This window comes from Squalius cephalus, assembly GCF_949319135.1.
Source record: "Squalius cephalus genome assembly, chromosome: 23".
NCBI classification, from domain to species: Eukaryota; Metazoa; Chordata; class Actinopteri; order Cypriniformes; family Leuciscidae; genus Squalius; species Squalius cephalus.
Genome location: NC_137144.1, coordinates 10,714,605 through 10,734,859, shown reverse-complemented (window position 1 = coordinate 10,734,859; position 20,255 = coordinate 10,714,605).

Here is a 20,255-nt window from a genome sequence, read left to right as displayed (position 1 = left end):
AGAAAGAAAATCACTTGAGTCGGGAACACTGCCTCGCACATTAAAATAAACACTCCAAAATATCCCCTGCCCCCCACTTTTAGAGAGGAAGTTGGCTACAGCCATCTGTGCCCCCGGCCTGTGGACCACACGTTGGTATCCTTCATGCGGTAGAACCACTGTAGGGGCGCGACCTGGGAACGGGGACAGGATGAGAGAGAGAAGGAAGAGAGGGAGAGGGGTTGGAGAGAGAGAGGTTAATTAGGGGCTTCCCGACCCCGGGCCATGCAACCAGATGATCTTCAGCCAGCTGGATGGCCTGGTTCAGTGACGCCGGGCAGCCGAACAACATCAAAAATACTTAAAAATTGTCTGTGCAGCATAAGTCTCTCTCTCCCCGTCCCAGGTGCACTCTTAGATCCGTCTCTCCGCCAAACACTAGAATTAAAGACAGGTGTTTGTCATCATTTAATTGACTTCCTTATTACCGCTCTACTCTGCATTCGTTCCCTTCGCTTTACCACGCCCCCCTCGCCACAAATGCATTTAGATTTGCACTACCAGTAATGGCCCGCTGGTTGCAGCAGATAGTAATTGTGCCTTTTGACTTTTTTTTTCCACCATGTCTTTTTGCACATTCTGTGAATCAATGCAGTGACATTCTTTGTCATTTTTGTGTCACTTTCATATATAGCATATAGTCTTTGTTGTAAAATTCATTTTCCTTGCTAAGAGTGCAACCTTTTTTCTTCACCCCTCGTGTGGATGTGAGATATAAAATGTTAGGTTAGGTAGGTAACCCTGGTTCCCTCAAAAGGGGAACGAGACAATGTGTCATGGAGTTGACGCTATGGTAATATAATACCCACCATGACATACTCCCCAAATGCCTGCTCACTGTGTTGTGAAATCACCAGCGAGCTAAGCTGTCACTAAAGATTGCCATACAGCACACCTAGTAACCAAGAACTATCAGCCTAAAGCAATGTCCTCAGCTCAATACCACCCATATTACCTGATCTATATGACCCAGGGGTAGAACTGACTAGGAAGATTGCAGGCTCACTTCATCTGCCACCAATAAGGCAGAGCAGACTAGAGGACTGCCACCCGGACCCTTTGCCATTAGTTCCAGAGGGAGCAAGTATTATGCATTCCGGACCAAGAGAGGCCTCAGGAGAGAACACCATTCTCTGAACTGCCTGCTCTACCAAGGAACATAGCTAACCAAAATCGGGTCTACTAGGGAACTAGTCGACACAAAACCATCTGACAATTACCTCCACTGTGATTCAGAGGGGCTTACTGAAAGAGTGGAGCACCACAGCACTCTCATACCACTCCCTACCAAGTAGCTCTTATCTGCTGATGGAAGTCCATCGTAACATTTTCAGTGAATGACAGAGAGTAACGTCTGTTTGGAAGCAGCGGAACCTCAGATGGTGGAGGAGAGAAGGGCTGAAGAACAACATGAAACGGCCACTGACAAAGCCTGCAGGTCTCCTATCCTCTTTAGAGAGGTAATAGCAATAAGAAAGGCCAACTTAAGAGTAAGAAGCTTCACAGAGGCTGACTCCAGGCATTCGAAGGGAGACTTAGACAACCCTTCAAGTACCACAGAAAGATCCCATGACAGAACCCACAGTCTGCAGATTGACCTCAGCCATCTGGCACCACAAGATGATTGATCAGATTGACAAAGATTGTCCCCCGAGCCTGGGAGAGAAGGTCCCTCCTGGTTGGAATCTCCCAAGGAGAGCCTTCCAGGAGAGACACAAGGTCCGCAAACCTGGCTCGGGTCGGCCAGGATTGGGCTACCAATATTAAGTGGAGCCCCTCCTGACGGACCCTTGCCAGGATTCCGTGGAGCAGAGGGATTGGGAAAAAAGGTATACAGCCACGTCTGTACCTCAGTCCCAGAGGAGCTGGAGGATGGGGAGAAAACCACTGGAGATAGTGGGTTGACTCCTCTGGGGTAAACAAGTCTACTTCCACCTGGCTGAACTTCTGCTATATGGACTCCACTACTTGAGGGTGGAGTCGCCAATCCAAGGGCCTCAGCCCCTGCCTTAACAGGATGTCTGCTCCTAATTTGAAATGTCCCAAAATGTAAACTGCCCTTAAGGAGAGCAGTTTGCCATACGCCCAGAGCAGGATCTGCTGTACCAGCATGAACAGGGTGCGAACGCACTTTGGCCTGGTGTTTTGTCCGTCCACACCAACACATGATAGCCCCACAGGTCTTGGAGAAAGTGTTTTAGTGCTAAGAACACAGCCATAATATTTAGGCAGTTGATGTGCCAAGACAGATGAGGGCCCTCCCCAGTACCATGAGCTGGACGTCCTTCTATGACCTCTCCCCAGCCTGTAATCCATCATAATTATCTTGCGCTGGTAACACTCCTCCAAAAAGAAAGGGCATGTAGTGCTCGGCGCATGAACCTTACCATAAAAATGGGTTTTAATAAGGGATGAAACCCACTGCTTTTGAACCACCACTGGAAGGGTCTCATGTGCAACAAGTCCAACGTTGGCATCTGCAGCCATAAGATCCGTCAGAACCTAGCATTGATGGACGGAAAGCTCTTGGCCTAACCTCAGACTGCCTATCATGGTGTGAATAGATTTCACCCGAGCCAGGACAATTGTGCCTGCTTTATGGTATAATTCCATACCACCCCTGAGAAACCTAGTTCTCTGGCATCGTGACAGATTGATCTTCTTTAGATTTAGTCTCAAACCTAAATTCTCATTATGAGCAAGAATGACATCTCAATGTCGAAATACCAACTTCCTATGAGTGGGTAAAATATCTATGTGAAAATATGCATCTTTAAGATCTATCGTGACGAACCAATTCTTAGATTAGATTTGAGACACAATGAGCTTTAACATTAACATCTTGAATCTGTAGATCCGCAGAGTACGGTTCAAGAGATGAAGATCTAAAATGGGACGCAACCCCACTTCTTTCTTAGAGAACGAGGAAGTATCCATTGTAAAAACCAGAGTCCCTTTCTGGTAGGGGAACACGATCTATGGCCTCTTTGGCCAGAAGGGACTCTAACTCCTATGCAAGAAACTGACCTTGTTCTGACTTCACTGTTGTAAGAAACATGGAGGATGATACTTGAACTGGATCCTGTAACCATTTTCTATTGTTAAAAGTAGGGATGGAACGGTATGAAAATATCATATCACAATTATAGTGACCAAAATGATCACGATTATCAATATTATCACGGTTTCGCTAAAATTAGATTGAACTGTTCAAAAAGAACTGATACGCACACTGAAAACATTTCAACAAATCTTATAATTGAAAATAAAATTTGCAGCTTTTTTTAAAGCATAAACATTAAATTATATGACCGCCGTCAATAGAGACGCATTATAAAACAGAGCACATCTCTTGTATCACTGAGGACGCGCTCTCTTGTTTCATTAAAATGCAACTTGCCTTCTTGCGTCTCCATTTTTTATTGTATTGAAAATTAAATCCGAGGACTTTAGTATTACTATTACTATAATATTGTTGTAATGATCATCTTGTCTGGATGATTGTTTTTTTACACTGTACAACATGGATTTATAAACATCGAAGTTTTATAAGATTTTAAAAAATCTTGGGCCACTTTCTGAGCAATTGAATATTTAAAACAACAAACCATCTCCGTCAAAACAAATTTATTTGTAAAGATTTAATCTGCCACTGTAAGAGAAGGCTATATTCATAATCTATAGCAAAAAATACTATTATAAATGAGGTTTATAATTATTGTTATTATTATAGTGGGAAAAAAATAGTGGGGATCAGATAAAAGGTAAAATGTTGAAAAATTGATGAAAAACAAGTAAATGTACTGTATTTATATACTGTATACTATATGTTACAGCCGGCTCTCAGGCTGCAACAAAAAGGAGACCAGACGCATCAATTCTCAGCAAAACATTTATTTTAATGCAAGAGAAAACCTCTAAAAATGTGCTTATGTTGCTTCCAAAAGCGTGAAGCAACATAAATAAAGAGATGTATCAGGGTCGGGCAGGACACTCAGCATAGCGCAGACCATCAAACACCATGCCGGAGACAAACGCCCAAAACAGCCCACTTCACGAGCAGTCTCAGCCACATTTCATTCTGCATCCAACAAGTGACAGGTCGGTCGTCGGACACACCCCCTCCAGACGGCACCTAAAAACATACACACCAACCACACACACGTATACGCACAGCCTAGGCTGAGACGTCACACTATACAATGAAAAGACATTTCTTTAAAATGTATAGTGCAACTTATTAATGAGTCAACAACATATGGTAGATCAGACAGAATAAGAAAGACTATTAATAATATTTAATTGTGCAAAAGTATTATAGGCCTAATATGAAAGGCTCCAATACAGAGCGGCACAAAGCACTTATGCGCATCCTGTGCACAGAATGATGCGCTTGAAGCGACAAGGAGTCGCAGCGCTTTGCATTGAAAAGTTCTAAGCACAAGGGGAAGAGATATTGAAACGTAGTGCACAGTATCATATGCAACAATTTACTGAGCCTTTTCTTTTAACAGTTTTAAATTTCAGTTACTGTGCGTGTGAAGAACAATTCATAGTGCTCTCTGCTATGTGCTCTCACATTGTTGTGATCTAACAGACATCCGGTAGAGAGATAACATGATTCAGAAACATAAATAAACTCCAGCAAGATAAAGTACTTTTATGCAAAACCATAGACCTTTATCTACAAATAAAGTATAATAATGGGAACATTGATCTTGGAGCGAGTTCCCTCATTTTACTGTCGTAACCGAACGCGGCGCGCTGTTTGATTGCTGAATGGAGAATGACTGAGCTGCTATCGAATGGCTTCAGAAGTCTTGGAATTTAGTGCACGAAAACTTTATGGTGCTTTACAATGTTTTTATGCCTTATAGTGGGGCTTAACAATAACAAAGAAAGGTACGTACAATATCGGACGTCACTGAGAAGCTGCAGCCGTGGCAGGGAGGATTTTTGGGGAATGAATCTTCCGAGTACTCTCACTGATTTCCGCCATGTCAAAAAAAAAAAAAAACCCTTGCATGCTGCGGCTGCGTCAGACTGAGGCATGGACCGGATTTACAGTGAGTTTTCAAAATTGTTAAAATTGATAATCAAACATGGTTTTAATGATTCCATTTTAAACTATAATCCTAACCATCAGGACATTTTATCGTGGTTTATCGTGAAACTGGTAATTGTTCCATCCCTAGTTCAAAATACCCACGGGTAAAGAAAATATTTTTCTAGCATAGGCCGTCTGCTTAGTGGCGTGCAGAGACAAATCTGTGGCCTGTTTCAGGGCCAAGGCTCTTGCCCGTGTCGAGTTCTTTGAGCAGGTCATCCTGATAGGCCTTGGTAACGGCACCGTGGTGTGCAGGGATCGACGAGCCTGATCTGCTGCCTCATTATCCACAAAGAGGATGTGATCCTGTAGGGTCTCGTGGGCAAGGGTGGCCTCTTTGATGAAGCCGAAGCGGGAGACTGCAATCTCTTCTACCCTTGGCAATGACTCCAACGTGTCTGGGTTATAAATACACAAGGAACATGGGGCTTTCCATGACCTTGAGAGAGAATAAAATTGCAGTTGCAGAGCGAGCTTCCATATCCAGGACCCTCGGAGTCCGTCGATAGAGTGAGAGAAAGGGTGGTGCCTCACTCAGGCTCATCTAAGAGCTTCATCTGAGAACCCCATGAGTGAAGTTGACTCGATGCTCGATGCCAGCCACGGGACCCCACCCATGAGGTGTATAAAAAAATTCCCCAGATCATCAAAGAGGGCGAGGCAGGAGCTGAGCTTTCTCAAATCAAAATGCTTGCATTGCACATAATCAGCTCCTCTGAGAGTTTGTCGAGCTTTGCTCCCAAACAAAGAATACACAGCTTGTGTCGGTCATCCCCAATAATGTAACGGGGGCACAGTGAAACACATCTCCTGTTCTAAAGACAGACAAACAGTTTTGCACACACAGTGATTGACAAGCAGCTTCTGAAGACTACTACTGGTGACGCTCTTGCGCAGGTGTTATTTATTGTCCTAGGCCAATGTTTTGGCCTGTACTACACGTGACTCAGACACCTGCACGCTCTGAAGGCGTTCCCATTGCGTCAACACCATGACACGGCGCCGATGTTCCCCTCGGAAGGAAACCCTCTTTTAAATATCTATCAGACTAATCTTATTTTTATATTTTCTGTCACTCTTTTTACAGGACTTTCTTTTAAGACGGACCACAGGAGGAATCGATCGAGAGCCACTCCTTAGTAATTTTGCAGCAAGCACATCATTTAGTATGTTGTAAATGCAATTATTCACATGATTTATAAATCAAACATCTGTTTTATAAATGCAGAATTTACTGTTTGGGCATTATTTTGTTGTTGTATGCCAAAACAATAAATATGCATTAACAAAAAGCTGTTTTTGTGTAATGTTTGTATGACTTCTGATCATTTCTCAAATTAAAGTGCACATTATGCTATTTTAAAGTCTCCTAATTTTGTTTTGGAGGTCTCCTACAACAGGTTTACATGCATGAAAGGTCAAAAAACCTTCTTTCATTTTCTCATAATATACGTTGCACATCACCACATCTTTCAATGATTTTCAAACGACTCGTCTGATGAATCAGTCTCTCTAAATTCCTACTTTCCACAAGCTACTCTGCTCTGATTGGCCAGATGGCCCAGTCTGTTGTGATCTGTCTACCGTGTACAGTGTGTGTCGGAAACAAAAACGCCCATAACCATAACTGAACGACAGCTCCATCTGGAGTAGTGCCCCAGAGTGCAGTCTGGACGATGGGGCGGGGCAACACATTGGTTTATTTTACAGCAATCTTATTGGCCTAGACGATTCAAGCCTGAGTATGCGCATTATTTAATGTACTATTTTGTGAATGATTTTGCCGTATTAATGAACTATTAAATGCTAACTCTAATCGTATCTTGTTATCGGTTTACCATGGTAATTTTAGTTAAGATCTATTGGCTAATGTTGTATTGTACTTAAAGGGGGGGTGAAATGCTATTTCATGCATACTGAGTTTTTTACACTGTTAAAGAGTTGGATTTCAAAAATTAAGTTGTACGTTTGATGGAGTATTTCTGTGCCAAAAATACTCCTTCCGGTTTGTCACAAGTTTCGGAAAGTTTTTTTCGAGTATGGGCATGTGTGACGTCAGATGGAGCCAGAGCCGCCTTAACCTAATGTTAGGCCCCGGGGCTGAGAGGTTTTGTAGGCCCCCCATCCCCTCGATTTATAGAGTCTCATTTTAAAAAAGTGTAATATCTAGGTAATCTACATCACATAATGCATTAGTTTCTTTCGAGACCTACAACAGTGAGTTTTTTTTTTTTAATATTGTTTTCAATTTTAATATTGTTATTAACATATCACTGAGCAAATAAACACAAGAAACTTTATTTAACAACCACACACAGCAACTAAATTTCAACTTTATGCAAATGAGAAGCGATTTTCGCGAGCGACAACCAATAGGAAAGAAGCCTTAAGTGGAGCTCAGCTCCCGTCACCGTCTCGAGTGCAGGAGAGACAGAAGAGTTCGAGGGCGATTTCACCGTTTTATATGATTTGACAGTAACTAACCACAAACATGGATATAATAAAATGATGCATGGAAAAGAAACTGTCGACAGTCAGTGAGTTTATTCTGGATTTAGTGCGTAAATCATTTTGTTTACAAATGAGATGCTTTGCAGTTGTTATATAGCCTACATGTTAAAGATTTTATTTTGGATGTGTTCATTGTGATTATATTGGCTGGGTTTATAAAAGTTTATAAAATTGAAAGGATCATTGCTTGGTGCATTTGGAAACAAAGCTTGTCTATTTCTAAATGTAATCGCGTGCATCGCTGATGATTATAGGCTACTGTGTGTTGAAAAAAACGTTGATTAAACACACTCGCAACAGACACCCCAAAGCGGAGACGTTAGTGGCACTGAGCGGACACGAACCGCAACGCCTCATTCGCGCCGCGGGACCTCTAGACGCGCGTAAACGCGTCTTTGCATAGACTTAACATTGAAATCACTCGCGCCAGACGCTCTTTTCGCGTTTGGTGTGAACGCACCATAACAATAACATTAGAGCGACAGCACTACCAACGTCCACAAGCGACTAGCGACATACAACGACAAAATCTGACAAGTTAAAACAATATGACCTTTTCAGCTCATCATAAACCTGAACATGGGAGGCCCCTGAACTTGGGAGGCCCCTGGGCTTCAGCCCAGGTAAGCCCGTGCATTAAGGCGGCCTTGGATGGAGCGGAATTTCCTTATATGGGTCCTAAGAGCACTTTTCCAGGAAAGGCGCGCGCACACCCGTAGACCAGAGCGAGAGAGCGAAAGCAGTACGCCCATCAAAGCGCTGTGCTCGCTGCAGTCACAGGACTTTGTTTGTTCCCTGCATTTCGACGATGATTGTTTTATAAACAAGGCCCAGTTCGATGCTCTAATGCTTAAGGATGGAGCAGTCCCAACGATAAAGGTTCACGGTCGTGCGTTGGAACCGCAGGCGGTGAGTAAAACTGCTTCAAATGTCTGTGTGTTGTTAGCTATCGGCGCGTAAGCACAGCCCACACGGCACGCCTCCAGCCGCTCATTTTTTTTCCGGAAAGACTCGGAACAGCCTATCTTTCTTTTATAAATATAATAAAACTAAAGACTTTTTGGAGATATGAAGGGTGCAGTACTACACTATAGGTACTCAAGATTAACATGAGATTGACTGAAACTGAGTGTTTCACCCCCCCTTTAAAGAAACAGAATAGATTAAGTTATTGTTTAAAAACGAACGCTTGGTGACAGCACCTCAGTGTACTTCAGGCTAATAGAGCTGTTTTACATTAGCGCGTCATTCACTTGGCTTTGTCATATTTCCATCAGGATCGGTGGATTGGTAGCTCAAACTCGGAATTTTACGCAAATTATGATAATTCACTGTATTAAAGGAAGACATCGGACAAACCTGAACGCAAGCAGCTGAATTTAAATTTTAAAGCATGACCGTTTTTTGTTGTTGATTTTTTTTTTTAAACAAGATTTGTTCTCCAATGCTTGCATTTTTTAGCACAAAGTGCAAATAAAATGTTTAATGGCAAACTCATTTTACTTGTTGTTAACCTGTTAACTGACCGAGTTCCCTTTCGTGGTCACTCCGAGTTACGTCGGATGACGACGATTGGGGTTTCGCTTAGAAAGCCTCTCACCTTCGAGTATATAAAACGAGCCAATGGCAATGAAATGCCATGGGTCTGCGGAATTTGCATAGCGTATCTCCGCCCACCGCAGGGGGTATATAAGGAAGTACGCTGCAATATGCAGATATGTTTTCGCTTCGGAGCCAAGTTCAGTACTTCACTCCACAAGCCTTTTGAGTGTCATCTCAAATCTCTTCGAGACGAGCGGCTCTTCAGTGTGTTGGTGTGACGGCGCTTTCCAGCGAGATCGCATTTCCTGCTGCTGATTTGTGCAGTAATCTGCCGACAGTGAGTGTGTTTCTCCCTGGGCGCTTCAGCACTCTGCTGAGCTTTTCCACTCTCTAAAAGAGCTGCACGCGGCACATCTTTTTCAAGACGGTTCGCCCGTGTATTTTCTGGATGTGTGTGCGTGAGTCATCTGCCTAACGGTCGCGAGCGCTGTTTTGCGTGTTGGGCTTAATCACGCTCGGCAGCGCTCGTTGATGAGTCATGTTTTCATTGCGGGAACATGACCATCGCGATGTTTATAGATCAAGACTCAATGATCTCCATGTGAGTAGAGTCCCCTCTGCCACACCCCAATTTATCTCTTCCTCGAGAAGGGATACTTTGGCTGGTGGCCAGGGTGATCTGAGGGTTTGGTGTGGCACAACAACCGACGAGTCAATTCCTCGGGCCACACCCCCCTCCACATCGCAGACTATGCACTCACAGCATCACAAGGCGGGCTTGATTCCTCTGGAAATGAAGTTTCGACTACGTTGCCTCCCACGGGAGTGCCATCGTTGCCGGGACCGATCCAGAGCTGTCAGCCATGCTTTCCCGGGCAGCTGAAAGCATCGGCTGGAGTGGCCCCGCCCTCCCCCCGAGCGCTGTAAGCTTCTCCCGGACGTGCATCAGGACGCCTGCGCTGCGCGAGACTCCACGTGACTTTCGTGGCCCGCGGGTGTCCTCCGCCTTCGCTGCTTTCGATCGCACGGCGATCATGGTCTGCATGTTCCCTGTCACTATCGTGGCACGGTCATGCAGTGCTGTGTGTCGCCTGCGCCTTCGATGCAGTGCTGTCCCGGGAGTTCTGTCGAACCGGCCGCAGTGGAACGCTAGTCCTTCCCTGGCCAACCCTGGCAGAACGCGGAAATTCTAACCACGCCCCTATGCTGGGACGCTATGCCTCCCATGCCCGGCCTGGTTTGTTCCGCCACGCACACTGCCGACCTCGCTCAGGCGACATCAGCACCTGCGTGATCCTGGGTCAGGTGATGTCCACTAGTGTGGTCCAGACATGGGCTTAGCCAGGTTGATGTGGGGGTGTCTGAGAGTTCATTTTCTAAGCTCCCCCATGTCCCGGGCTGGGCTCTTTGGCGGTGTGGCATCCATCCGTGTGGTCTCCTTAGTCTGCTTCCCGCCAAGGCCCCCTCCATGCGGTTGCTCCCCTCGGGTCTTCACCGGCCCTGAGCAGGAGCAAGTCGCAGGAGGGCGGCGCTGCCCGTCTCCGCCCCTTAGACTGCCACGCCAGCCTAAGCAGCACTCTTGAGACGGGCAGCCTAGTCGGCGGTGTGGTTGAGGATTGCGCCCAACAGTCTTCGATCACTCTATAAGCAGGCGCAGGACCTTCTGCACCGACGGTCATCTGTCCGTGCGGTCTCCTTAGCCTGCTTCCCGCCGACACCGCCCCTCTGTGTTCCTCCCCTCGAGCCTTCACTGGCCCACAGCAGAGGAGGTCGCAGGAGGGTGGCACCGCCTGTCTCCGCCCCTTAGCCGGCTAAACGGCATGCTAAGCACTTCTGAGACGGGCAGCTTGGGGTTAGGGCTCAGTTCTTCTCAGGAGCTGGTAGCAGGGCCACTCCTTTCCCCGGTGGAGGGCCGGGGGGAAATTCTTGTTTCAAGAACAGATGTCCCTTCCTCCAAGCCCCAAGAGGCTGTGGATGACAGCACGCGCCGCCCACGGGCCACGCTCCTCTCATCCCCCTCTGTCGCCAGACCCCTGCCAGAGCACGCCCCCGTGGGACGCGCGCCCTCCCCTGGCCTCCTCTGGCAGGACGCGGTTAATGACCGTGCCCCCGCACAGGGCCGCTATGCCACCCTCGCCGGTGCCGGTCATTCCGCCTCGCTGCCCCACCGACGGTGCGTCTGTGGTTCGTATGACCCCTCTGGTGCACTTTCTGGAGGCCTGGCTAGAGCTTCCCAGACTGTCCCGCTGGGTCGCGAGAACCATCAGATTCAGCTACGCGATTCAGTTCGCGATATCTCCTCCCCGCTTCAGGGGAGTCCGCTTCACTATGGTCGGTGGCAATGCCCCTGTCATGAGAGCGGAGGTCGCCACCCTACTGGCGAAGGGTGCGATCAAGATTGTCCCTCCAGCCGAGATGAAGTCCGGCTTCTACAGCCCTTACTTCATTGTACCCAAGAAGTCCGGTGGGTTACGGCCAATCCTCGACCTGTGCGTCTTGAACTGCTCCCTTCACAGGCTGCCGTTCAAGATGCTAACGGCCAAACACATCCTCCAGTGTGTGCGGCCGCAGGATTGGTTTGCAGCGATCGACCTGAAGGACGCCTACTTCCATGTCTCCATTTTACCTCGACACAGACCGTTTCTACGGTTTGCTTTCGAGGGGCAGGCATACCAGTACGCGGTTCTCCCTTTTGGGCTAGCCCTGTCTCCTCGCGTCTTCATGAAGGTCGTCGAGGCAGCCCTTGTTCCCCTCCGGGAACACGGGGTTCGCATCCTGAACTATCTCGACGACTGGCTAATCCTAGCTCACTCTCGAGACCAGGTTTGCGAACACAGGGACCTAGTGCTCCGGCACCTAGCTCGTCTGGGCCTTCGGGTCAACTGGGAGAAGAGCAAACTCTGCCCCGTGCAGAGGATCTCTTTTCTCGGTATGGAGATCGACTCGGTCGCCATGTGCGCGCAGCTTACGAGCGAGCGCGCGCAGTCACTGCTGACTTGTCTTCGTCAGTTCGAGGGCAAGAGTGCGGTTCCACTGAAATTTTTTCAGAGGCTCCTGGGGCATTTGGCATCCGCAGCCGCAGTAACGCCGCTGGGATTGCTTCATATGAGACCGCTTCAGCTTTGGCTTCGCGATCGAGTCCCGAGGTGGGCATGGCAACACGGCACGCTCCGAGTCCCAGTGACTCCAGCCTGCCGTTAGACCTTCACCCCGTGGACGAACCTCATTTTTCTACGGGCCGGAGTGCCCTTAGAACGAGTTTCCCGGCATGTTGTTGTATCAACAGATGCCTCCACCATGGGCTGGGGCGCCATGTGCAATGGTCATGCTGCCGCGGGCTCCTGGACAGGACCCCAGCGCCTTTGGCATGTCAATTGCCTCGAGTTGCTGGCTGTACGTCTCGCCCTGCACCGCTTCCATGCGCTGCTCAGGGGTCAGCACGTACTAGTCCGATCAGACAATACCGCAACAGTAGCGTACATCAACCATCAGGGTGGTCTACGCTCCCGCCGTATGTCGCAACTCGCTCGCCACCTCCTCATATGGAGTCAGAAGCATCTGAGGTCGCTTCGAGCCATTTATATCCCGGGACACCTGAACCAGGCGGCCGACGAGCTGTCTCGAGTTCGGCCTCTCGCTGGAGAATGGCGACTCCATCCCCAGACGGTCCAGCTGATTTGGGATCAGTTCGGCGACGCACAGGTAGATCTGTTTGCCTCCCACGACTCGTCCCACTGCGACCTGTATTATTCCCTGACCGAGGGCACGCTCGGCACGGATGCACTGGCGCACAGCTGGCCGCGGGGCCTACGCAAGTATGCGTTTCCCCCAGTGAGCCTTCTTGCGCAGACCTTGCGCAAGATCAGGGAGGACGAGGAGCAGGTCATTTTGGTTGCCCCGTATTGGCACAACCGGACCTGGTTCTCCAAACTAGTACTCCTCGCGACAGCACCTCCCTGGCCAATTCCCCTGAGGAAGGACCTCCTTTCTCAGGGACGGGGCACCCTTTGGCACCCTCGTCCCGATCTTTGGAACCTCCACGTGTGGCTCCTGGACGGGACGAGGCAGGTTTGAGTACCCTACCACCAGCGGTGGTGGCTACCATCACTTCCGCTAGAGCATCGTCCACGAGACATGCCTATGCGTTGAAGTGGAACCTCTTCGTCAACTGGTGTTCTTCTAAACATCAAGAACCCACGAATTGCCCCATCAGTGTCATGCTTTCCTTCCTGCAAGAAGGGTTGGAGCGAAGGCTGTCTCCCTCCACCCTGAAAGTGTATGTTGCCGCCATTGCCGCACATCACGAAGCAGTTGATGGTAAGTCTCTGGGGAAGCACGACCTGATCGTCAGGTTCCTGAGGGGAGCGAGAAGACTGAATCCTCCTCGTCCTCCCCTCGTACCCTCTTGGAACCTCTCAGTGGTTCTAACTGCCCTGCAGAGTGCTCCATTTGAGCCTTTGCAATCAGCAGAGCTTAAGTTCCTGTCTATGAAGACAGCGCTCCTGGTTGCATTGGCCTCCATCAAGAGGGTAGGGGACCTGCAGGCATTTTCGGTTGACGAAGCGTGCCTGGAATTCGGGCCGGCTAACTCTCACGTGATCCTGAGACCCCGGCTTGGATACGTGCCCAAGGTTCCTACCACACCCTTTCGAGACCAGGTAGTGAACCTGCAAGCGCTGCCCTTGGAGGAGGCAGACCCAGCCTTGGCACTGCTCTGTCCAGTACGCGCCCTTCGTGCTTACGTGGACAGAACGCGGTGTTTCAGGACCTCAGACCAGCTCTTTGTCTGTTATGGTGGGAAGCTGAAGGGAAAGGCTCTCTCAAAGCAAAGGTTATCTCACTGGATAGTGGATACCATTGCTTTGGCATACCAGCAGCAAGGTCGTCAATGCCCCCTTGGTGTGAAAGCTCACTCCACTCGTAGTGTGGCTTCCTCTTGGGCTCTAGCGCATGGCGCCTCGCTAACAGACATTTGTAGAGCTGCAGGCTGGGCGACACCCAACACATTCGCGAGATTCTATAATCTCCGAGTAGAGCCAGTTTCTTCCCATGTACTCGCTTCAACCAGCCGGTACTAGATTCTGCTCAGGTGTCTTCGCTTGCTCGCCATTCCTCTCCACGGACGGGATACGTGCGATCATCTTCTCAGGTGAGTCTGATAAGCTCTGAGTTTCCTCCAGCACTGGTTACGTCAATGCCTGAGTTATGCCAATCTGCCATAACACAGCTTTTGCGCTTGACTAGGTGCCTCCATGTGCATGGTCCCCCCTTTGGGCGACCCCCACATGTGTATTCCACTGTAAGTCTCTTTTGAGCGTGTGTCTTTCCCTTGGCAAGCCACCTTGCCACCCCTGGGGTTTAAATATTCCACCTGCGGCTGGACACCTCAGTGATACCCCATATGCATCCCTCTGGGTCATATGTGTCTCTCAAGTCCCCCCCTTAATGGTTGGGCATAATTGCATATTTCTCCTGAGATATGCTTCCCAGTGTACCTTGGTATTCCTGTGTTAAGTAGGACTCCTTCGTTCGTGCTAGTCTCACAACAGGGAGCTCAGACTTACGCAGGGCACTGGATGACAGCCGAGGTGGCGTGATTAGACTGGAACCCCAATCGTCGTCATCCGACGTAACTCGGAGTGACCACGAAAGGGAACGTCTCGGTTACGGATGTAACCCTCGTTCCCTGAGTAGGGAACGGAGACGTTACGTCTTCCTGCCACTTCCGCTGTATCGCTGAAAAACGCCTGAGTTCAGTCTCGGCTCCTCAGCGAAGACATATCTGCATATTGCAGCGTACTTCCTTATATACCCCCTGCGGTGGGCGGAGATACGCTATGCAAATTCCGCAGACCCATGGCATTTCATTGCCATTGGCTCGTTTTATATACTCGAAGGTGAGAGGCTTTCTAAGCGAAACCCCAATCGTCGTCATCCGACGTAATGTCTCCATTCCCTACTCAGGGATCGAGGGTTACATCCGTAACCGAGACGTTCTTCTGCTTTAAATCCCTCACAAATATTTTGAAAGTTCAATAATCTCCATTCGGTTTTGGCAAAATATTCATTATCGTCATGACTTTTGCAAGACATTGCACCATTTCATGCTTTTCATCTTCAGAAAGATCTTTCTTCCTCCTCGTATTGCATAATAACTGTAACTTGCTTAATAAGGTGGACTAATCTCTTTCAGTAGGTTTTACATTTACCTAAGACAAACTGCTTAACTGACAAACTGCTTATGATATAGTAAAGTATGATATAAATGTACATATATCTTTCTATTCAGGAGACTCACTTGGTTGTTGTGGCCAGTGATCTCCTGGCTGCGAATAAAACTTAATTTCTACAAAGAGCAACTTGAGAGTCGTGCCAGGTATATGCTGTGCAGCTGAGAAATAGATTCTACTCTCAAAAGACAACAGCAGAACATCAAGTGTGATTGAGGTATAGTAGCTTCATCGATGGGACGTCGTCACCTTACTTCAGGGAAGTATTGTATTGTATTTTTAACAACTGCAAGTTGTTTAAATTGTCCGTGGTAAAGAAGTCAGATTAAGCTGTATTTGTATTAAGAATTTCCACGACAATAGAAAAATCTAAACCTGACGGCCTCTGCTAGAAATCTTATAATGGGCCGTGGTTGGATCTTTGATCAGAACAACAGTCCAAAACAAACATAAAAATCAACACAAAAATGTGTCACTGAGCACAAAATGAAGCTTTTGCCATGACCGTCCCAGTCCTCGGACCTGAAGAATATAGAAAATGAGTGAGCTGAACTGAAGAGGAGAAGCATCAACATGGATCTGTGAATCTGAAGGATCTGGAGAGATTATGAAGGAATGGTCTCTGATCTCTTGTCCGGTGTTCTCCAAACTCATCATCAGGCAATATAGGAGAAAACGCAGAGCTGTTATCTTGGCAAAATGAGGTTGTGAAAAGTATTTAATAAAAGGATGCCAATCATTGTGGTCGACGTGTTTTGGAGATGTGTGATTTTCACTTTCAATTCTTTTACTTCGATGAAAGGTTAGATTTTGTTTTTTACAGCCATCTTCAATCATATTTAACCAGGGGTGCCAATAATTCTGACCAAACTGTACATGTTTACTTGTACACAGCAAAGTCCTTAGTGTTAACCAAGCACTGCTCAGTTTTCTTATGGTCCCAATCTAGAGAGTAACACTGAAACTGTGTTGCAGTTTGTGAAATAAAGTAGATTCACTCTACAAGTGATGATTGAGCATTAGTTACGACACCTTTGGATAACAAGCAGAATCGCTCAAGATGAAAAGGGAAGAGACAAACAGAAACACAAGTACAACAGACTCAGAGCAACACATCCTTAGATGAAATCAACTGCAGATTAAATCAACGATATCAGAGGATGCATAAACAACTTAAAACTGGCATTGTTCACTTATTATAAACCAGTTTGTCTTTATTTCTTTCACATACAAAAAATCGTTCATATCCAAAAGTTGTTGAAGTATGTTTGAAGTCTCCATTATGGGGATTACTGTTCCTTTTAGTTGAGATCTTGGCCCTTGTATTTGGTTAAATTAATTCTCTTTCAGCAATTGTTAAAAGTGCATTTTCTACAATAATTCATGCTCTGCAATGACATAACTTCCACTATGTGCACTTTTTTTAAACAGCTAAACATCAGTTCACAAATAAAATATATTGTTTAAATTGTTACTGCTTTTTTATTTATTTTTATTTTTATGTTAATATGCTTTAAAAACTAAATTGATCCATTTATGCTTGATTTTAGTAAATAGAATATTAATTACATATAGTTACTGTTAAAATACAAAACAGAATTGTATTTGTGTAACACAGAAACAGTTGTCAATATAACACCATAAGTGTTGTGTCACTCTGAATATGTATAAGTAGAGGGCTAGGTTTGACTCTCAGGAGGATAAAAATAAACTTTAGGCCAAATAGTGTGAATCAGCTATACAGCCAGCACATTTATTGTACTGAGAACATTTAATAACCAAATATATGGAGCGAATTATGTGCCATAATTAAACAAACAAATCCAGCATTTTGCAAACAAACTCACCCTGTGTGTTTTAAGCCCTTCAGTTTCTTCAGTTCATGGTCTGTTATTGTTGTGTGATACTGTTGTGCTGTTATGTTGCCTTCTTGCATTTGGATTACCTGAGTTTGTTTTATTAATAGATATTGTGTTCATTGGAACTTTTTTGGACTCATCTTCATCATTATTGGACTAAACTGTGACACAAGTTTAAAGACTTTAAATTAAATAACAGTTTAATATAATGTAACTGTACGTTTGGCCCACAGACCTCAATCAAGTTTGATTTTTGGCTCTTCATTGTAAACATTTTGGGGACCTCATGGTCTAGATGGATGGATCTCTGGACGGCTGATGAATTGTCACCCCGTTCCAACATGACTGTGACTTCAGCAAGGAGCTGGCGGGTGATGATTTTGGGCTGGAATATTGGCAAGTGAGATGGAAGGTCCCTTTAGGGTCTCTGAGGGTGTCAAAATGGCTTCTGCAAGATATGTGGAGATGACCGTTTTCTGCTATTGTATAAAAAGAAAGATAGTGTCTTCTGAAATAAAAGGATTTTCATGCAGGACAGCGCACTCTGCAAAATACATTCTGCAAAAAACACCACTGCATTAAAACTGTTTGAAAAACGTATTTCTACAACCACTGTAAACGTTTCCCTTTGGTGAATCCATCCCTCTAGACAATCCATTGTAGTATGCCCTTCGTCAGTGAATAAAACTATTTAAAAATTAGTCTTTATAAACACACTGTTAACATTTGTCTTTGTGAGCCTTGGTTAGTTGTGGCTGAAATTCAACTTTATGCACAACTGCCAGCCTGCATGGTGAGGTTATTTAGACACCAGCAGCTTCATATACCTATAGCTTTAACACAATTATTTTGTTTGACAGAAACTTCCCTTAATGAGCCTTTAGCTGACCGAGTTCTTCTGCTTTAAATCCCTCACAAATATTTTGAAAGTTCAATAATCTCCATTCGGTTTTGGCAAAATATTCATTATCGTCATGACTTTTGCAAGACATTGCACCATTTCATGCTGAAAGATCTTTCTTCCTCCTCGTATGGCATAATAACTGTAACTTGCTTAATAAGGTGGACTAATCTCTTTCAGTAGGTTTTACATTTACCTAAGACAAACTGCTTAACTGACAAACTGCTTATGATATAGTAAAGTATGATATAAATGTACATATATCTTTCTATTCAGGAGACTCACTTGGTTGTTGTGGCCAGTGATCTCCCGGCTGCGAATAAAACTTCATTTCTACAAAGAGCAATTTGAGAGTCGTGCCAGGTATATGCTGTGCAGCTGAGAAATAGATTCTACTCTCAAAAGACAACAGCAGAACATCAAGTGTGATTGAGGTATAGTAGCTTCATCGATGGGACGCCGTCACCTTACTTCAGGGAAGTATTGTATTGTATTTTTAACAACTGCAAGTTGTTTAAATTGTCCGTGGTAAAGAAGTCAGATTAAGTAGGCTGTATTCGTATTAAGAATTTCCACGACAATAGAAAAATCAAAACCTGACGGCCTCTGCTAGAAATCTTATAATGGGCCGTGGTTGGATCTTTGATCAGAACAACAGTCCAAAACAAACATAAAAATCAACACAAAAATGTGTCACTGAGCACAAAATGAAGCTTTTGCCATGACCGTCCCAGTCCTCGGACCTGAAGAATATAGAAAATGAGTGAGCTGAACTGAAGAGGAGAAGCATCAACATGGATCTGTGAATCTGAAGGATCTGGAGAGATTATGAAGGAATGGTCTCTGATCTCTTGTCCGGTGTTCTCCAAACTCATCAGGCATTATAGGAGAAAACGCAGAGCTGTTATCTTGGCAAAATGAGGTTGTGAAAAGTATTTAATAAAAGGATGCCAATCATTGTGGTCGACGTGTTTTGGAGATGTGTGATTTTCACTTTCAATTCTTTTACTTCAATGAAAGGTTAGATTGTTTTGTTTTTACAGCCATCTTCAATCATATTTAACCAGGGGTGCCAATAATTCTGACCAAACTGTACATGTTTACTTGTACACAGCAAAGTCCTTAGTGTTAACCAAGCACTGCTCAGTTTTCTTATGGTCCCAATCTAGAGAGTAACACTGAAACTGTGTTGCAGTTTGTGAAATAAAGTAGATTCACTCTACAAGTGATGATTGAGCATTAGTTACGACACCTTTGGATAACAAGCAGAATCGCTCAAGATGAAAAGGGAAGAGACAAACAGAAACACAAGTACAACAGACTCAGAGCAACACATCCTTAGATGAAATCAACTGCAGATTAAATCAACGATATCAGAGGATGCATAAACAACTTAAAACCGGCATTGTTCACTTATTATAAACCAGTTTGTCTTTATTTCTTTCACATACAAAAAATCGTTGAAGTATGTTTGAAGTCTCCATTATGGGGATTACTGTTCCTTTTAGTTGAGATCTTGGCCCTTGTATTTGGGTAAATTAATTATCTTTCAGCAATTGTTAAAATAGCATTTTCTACAATAATTCATGCTCTGCAATGACATAACTTCCACTATGTGCACTTTTTTAAAACAGTTAAACATCAGTTCACAAATAAAATATATTGTTTATCTTGTTACTGCTTTTAGTTGTTTTTTTTTATATATATATATATATATATATATATATATATATATATATATATATATATATATATATATATATATATATATAATGTTAAAATGTTTTAAAAACTAAATTGATCCATTTATGCTTGATTTTAGTAAATAGAATATTAATTACATATAGTTACTGTTAAAATACAAAACAGAATTGTATTTGTGTAACACAGAAACAGTTGTCAATATAACACCATAAGTGTTGTGTCACTCTGAATATGTATAAGTAGAGGGCTAGGTTTGACTCTTAGGAGGATAAAAATAAACTTTAGGCCAAATAGTGTGAATCAGCTATACAGCCAGCACATTTATTGTACTCAGAACATTTAATAACCAAATACTACAAGAG